Genomic DNA, 5,962 nt, shown 5'->3' on the forward strand with positions numbered 1-5,962 from the left:
CAATCAAAGCTGCAAGAAATGAAGACTACATGAAGTTAGAACTGAAGAGATTTTAAAGTTGTAGGGACCAGTTGAAATCAGTTTACATCACCAATATTTTTAAATGGGCCGTTGAGCAGGTCCATCCACTTAAAATGCACTTATATCTACATCTTTCGCCTACCATACTTAACCCTAAATATTGTGATACATCCCTAACTTCGAACCACTACTATCACATCACTTATTCTAAACGCCCTAAGTTGTTTTTGGCAACACCGCACTAAAACGGTCATAAGTTTTTTGTGTAGTTCAACACCTTCTAGTTTGACCAAATGTCCAAATGGGCTACTTTTTATCAAATCTTCATGCTCTTCCCAAAGTTTTAAGGACTATATGCAGTCGTCAAAACATGAAGGACAACATCTAGATGAAAGATAAATAACCTGCACAGAAATGCATTATCATAAAAGCGTAAACACTTACAAAAAATCGCTAATGAATGAATAAATGTACGGGTTGAAGTCATAGTTACTCACCATAGTGTTAGCGTAGCCTTAGTTACTCCGCCATTTTCTGCAGAAACAAAACCATTGCAGTATGTGAACTTATGTTATACCGGAGTAGATGCATACTAAAGACAATAAAATATAGACACTTTCAACCACTAATTACAGATTCCAACCACTAATTTCTCATTATATACAGTGTGCACAAGTATTTCAACACTTCGGACCACTACATTGACACTTTCAACCACTAATTAAATATTTCAACTACTAATTTATCACTATAAACCACTATTACACCTATTTGGACCACTATAGTAACTTTTAACCAATTACAAACAATAATTACAGAGTTCAACCACTAGTTGGACACTTTCAGCCACTAAATAGAAGATTTCAACCACTATTACACCTGGTTGTGAATTATCATCCACTATTTATATATTGTAGCACTAAAAAGACACTTTTAATAAGTAATTATAGATTTCAACCACATTTCAAATAATAATTAAAGAGTTCAACTATTATTTGGACACTTTGAAGCACTAAAACAAATTTCAACCACCTGATTGGTGGTGTTCATGAGTAGCGGTAGCTTGTATACCCTCGACGCAACTGGTTCAGCCACACTCAAGTGGCTTTTCACTCAGAATCCATTCAAAATAAAGACAAAGTGGCTTTTCACTCAGAATCCATTCAAAATAAAGACAAAGTGATCTTGTGACATTCACTCACTTGGCTTTTTCTAACTTGAATAGTTTGTTTCCACATTTTTTATTTACAATAACATAGTGGATCTAGAATGTGAGACGTGTCAGTTTTCGAAACATTGTCGAACCATCATTTTTCAAATGGTAATAAAAGTTCAATACCAATTCCTATTATGAATTTCGATGCGTGGGGAATTGGGGATCATTCCCAATTGTGTCTGGTTTTGGATAATGCTATTTTGTTTCATTATTGATGATGTCTCTAGAGCTACATCACTCTATCTTATGAAGTCTAGAGACGAAGTTCCAAACATCTTCAAAATCTTCCATAGGATGATTCAAAAGCCTTCTACCTAACAATTTCTGTTCCGATATCAAAAATTTCTCTTTAAAGGTCCTTTTACATCTCACGAAAACCTAACTAAGTACTAGATTCCACCCTCCCTAAACTTCTATCCTAGGCCACTGACTATTGGCATAAAAATTGGACTTATGTTCTAGGCTACTCATATTGATAAGAAAATAGACATCTATTATTATTGGCTATTCACTATTGAAAACAAAACATGTTTACACTATTGAAAACAAAACATGTTGATGGGGTCCAAAATATGCAACCAATCGGCTGTTGACACGTGGCCCTCACAGGGACCACTGCAAAGCCCACACCTGTCCCCTGCTAGGTATGCTGCCTGGACCAATCAGGGACTTCCACCTGCCCTTACTAGGCATGAAACCTGGTCCAGTCAGGTGTTACCACCTGTCCTGGACAGGTGGCTCAGAATCACTATAAATAGCCTTCACTTGTGCTAAGGTGAGGGATCTAAAATCTGATCCAAGACCCTAAGCTCCTCAGTTCGGAATTGCTCTGCACTCCTGCTCATACTGACTTGAGTGTCGAAGCGCCCGTCCGGAGCACCACTCCGGGCTGGTCTTCTGACCTTTTGTCTTCTTGTCAGGCCCTAACAGCGCAGGACTCCATCAGCCCTTCAGGTCTAGATCAGCCCTTCAGGTCCAGATGAGCCCTTCAGGTCCAGATGAGCCCTTCAGGTCCAGATGAGTCCTTCAGGTCCAGATCAGCCCTTCAGGCACAGATCAGCCCTTCAGGTCCAGATGAGCCCTTCAGGTCCAGATGAGCCCTTCAGGCCCAGATGAGTCCTTCAGGCCCAGATGAGTCCTTCAGGCCCAGATGAGTCCTTCAGGTCCAGATGAGTCCTTCAGGCCCAGATGAGTCCTTCAGGTCCAGATGAGTCCTTCAGGTCTAGATCAGCCCTTCAGGCACAGATCAGCCCTTCAGGTCCAGATGAGCCCTTCAGGTCCAGATGAGTCCTTCAGGTCCAGATGAGTCCTTCAGGTCCAGATGAGTCCTTCAGGCCCAGATGAGTCCTTCAGGTCCAGATCAGCCCTTCAGGTCCAGATGAGCCCTTCAGGTCCAGATGAGTCCTTCAGGTCCAGATGAGTCCTTCAGGCCCAGATGAGTCCTTCAGGTCCAGATGAGTCCTTCAGGTCTAGATCAGCCCTTCAGGCACAGATCAGCCCTTCAGGTCCAGATGAGCCCTTCAGGTCCAGATGAGTCCTTCAGGTCCAGATGAGTCCTTCAGGTCCAGATGAGTCCTTCAGGCCCAGATGAGTCCTTCAGGCCCAGATGAGTCCTTCAGGTCCAGATGAGCCCTTCAGGTCCAGATGAGCCCTTCAGGTCCAGATGAGTCCTTCAGGTCCAGATCAGCCCTTCAGGCACAGATCAGCCCTTCAGGCACAGATCAGCCCTTCAGGTCCAGATGAGCCCTTCAGGCCCAGATGAGTCCTTCAGGCCCAGATGAGTCCTTCAGGCCCAGATGAGTCCTTCAGGTCCAGATGAGTCCTTCAGGCCCAGATGAGTCCTTCAGGCCCAGATGAGTCCTTCAGGCCCAGATGAGTCCTTCAGGCCCAGATGAGTCCTTCAGGTCCAGATGAGTCCTTCAGGCCCAGATGAGTCCTTCAGGTCCAGATGAGTCCTTCAGGTCTAGATCAGCCCTTCAGGCACAGATCAGCCCTTCAGGTCCAGATGAGCCCTTCAGGTCCAGATGAGTCCTTCAGGTCCAGATGAGTCCTTCAGGTCCAGATGAGTCCTTCAGGCCCAGATGAGTCCTTCAGGTCCAGATCAGCCCTTCAGGTCCAGATGAGCCCTTCAGGTCCAGATGAGTCCTTCAGGTCCAGATGAGTCCTTCAGGCCCAGATGAGTCCTTCAGGTCCAGATCAGCCCTTCAGGTCCAGATGAGCCCTTCAGGTCCAGATGAGTCCTTCAGGTCCAGATGAGTCCTTCAGGCCCAGATGAGTCCTTCAGGTCCAGATGAGTCCTTCAGGTCTAGATCAGCCCTTCAGGCACAGATCAGCCCTTCAGGTCCAGATGAGCCCTTCAGGTCCAGATGAGTCCTTCAGGTCCAGATGAGTCCTTCAGGCCCAGATGAGTCCTTCAGGCCCAGATGAGCCCTTCAGGCCCAGATGAGTCCTTCAGGTCCAGATGAGCCCTTCAGGTCCAGATGAGCCCTTCAGGTCCAGATGAGTCCTTCAGGTCCAGATGAGCCCTTCAGGCACAGATCAGCCCTTCAGGTCCAGATGAGCCCTTCAGGTCCAGATGAGCCCTTCAGGCCCAGATGAGTCCTTCAGGCCCAGATGAGTCCTTCAGGTCCAGATGAGTCCTTCAGGCCCAGATGAGTCCTTCAGGTCCAGATCAGTCCTTCAGGCCCAGATCAGTCCTTCAGGTCCAGATCAGTCCTTCAGGTCCAGATCAGCCCTTCAGGTCCAGATCAGCCCTTCAGGCACAGATCAGCCCTTCAGGTCCAGATCAGCCCTTCAGGTCCAGATCAGTCCTTCAGGCCCAGATCAGCCTTTCCGGCCCTACCATAACCTGTTACCAATTTTAGACCTAACAGATTTGGCGCCATCCGTGGGACCCCGCAACAAAAAGCTGTTCGAAATCTCACTCAGACAAAAATGGTAGGACGGATTGGCGCCGAGAACACACGCCCCCATACCGGAATCAGACTCGTCATTTCACAAGACGAGACAACAGCCTCCGGGACAAGCATGTGCATCCTGAGTCTAAGTGTTTGCAGTGCTTGCAGACTTAGACCTCAGCAGCGCTGCAGAGGTTCACTCCGTAGAACCTGTTTGAAGCGCAGACTCAGCGGTGGTTGTGGAACCCAGATCCGGGACGGGCGTGAGGGGACGGGCCCCCGCGCGCCCGTCCCGGATCTGGGTTCCACAGGCTGGCGACTCTGCTGGGGATTGAAGGCTGCGCGAGCAAATTCTAGACTCCGCTTGGGAAACTGATTTTCTTAGAGAATTGACCTTTCAGAGAGTGCACTTGTCTGAGAAGTTTGAAGTTTGGCTCGAGATATACTCGTACATCTCTTATCTCAACTTACTGAAGACATTGGCACTGATTGCCTTTTGTGCTTGATATCTTTTATGACGCAAGTCATAAAAGATGCCCCTAGTATATTGTGTTTCCATGACAGGAGTTTTAAGGAGGCAGGACAATGATGGTTGAAGAAAAGATGCTTCATTTCATGAAGGCTCGAGGATGCAAAGTTCTTTTGTATGGAGAGAATAGGACAATAACCATGATGGCTGAGTCTGGAAATCTCTTCTTTCGCATGGCTCACTTTTGGAGGCTTAAGGTCTCGGGTAGGTTTGAACAAGATGTCTCCCGCCCCTTCTGATACCTAAACCAGGATTTACTCTGAATTTTCTTCGCATTTTGGAGGACACACTCCCATTCTTCCAGCACCTGACAGTTTGGACTTTGCAAGGAAAGGGAACACAAATATGAAGGAGGAACAGATTTCCAAGGACTCAATCAAAGAAGACTCTTGTTGTTCGGAGGACTCGACTCGCTTTCGACTCACTCTTGGATCTGATGTGTTATTTTTCAAGGGTATGGCTTAGCCACTCTTAGAGTATTTCGAAGACCGTGTCAAGAGGCACTATTCTCCTTTTTCGGTGTTTATGTCATGATTATTATCCCTTTCGGATTGCTCGGTTTCAATGCCCCTAGTTTAGATGAATGTTAAAGTAAGCTTGCTGGCACTACTTGGACTCCAAGATTTTACCCTGGTTGAAGACTGTTTCTCCACCTCAATGATTCGCTTTTTCGTTGGAAGTCATTGCCATTGACCAGATTGCCTTGTCAGGTTTTCAATCTGGCGGACCGCTTGCCCTAACTTTTGCCTGGTTCGCCCTTTCGGGTTTTCAATCCAGCGGGCTCGATACCCTAACTTTTGCCTAAGCTGAATTTTCAGTTGTCAACTTAGCGGGTAAATGACCCTAAATTTTGCCTAGACCGCCCTCCCGGGTTTTCAACCTAGCGGGTCTTCAAACTCCATCATTTTTTCTTCTTGACTTTGAACCTCTGCTTGTTCACCAGAAGGACTTTCTAGGCGGGCTTGGGTTCAAAAGGGTTAGATATCGGAAGTTCAAACGATTTGGATCGAATCTGGTCTTGCCAGACTACCTACGTACCCCAAAAATGGAGGATCAGATCCGCGTAGTTCGCTTTGGGTTTAACAAAGAATGGTTTAGCTTTTTAGCTTCAAAAGTTTGAAAAGGGGATGATTTAGCTTTTATCCCCAAGGATTTGACCGAACCTGAGTTGATCAGGTTGCCTACGTACCCCCGAAGAGTTGGGGATCAGGTCCGCGTAGTTCGGGTCGAAATGCCCCTGGTTTGCGGGTGTTTGAAAAGAATGTTTGATTTTGTTGAGGCTCGAAGGTGTTCGCAAAA

This window comes from Tasmannia lanceolata, unplaced genomic scaffold (assembly GCF_043159265.1).
Source record: "Tasmannia lanceolata isolate RefF3 unplaced genomic scaffold, GAP_Taslan_0.1 ptg000018l, whole genome shotgun sequence".
NCBI classification, from domain to species: domain Eukaryota; kingdom Viridiplantae; phylum Streptophyta; class Magnoliopsida; order Canellales; family Winteraceae; genus Tasmannia; species Tasmannia lanceolata.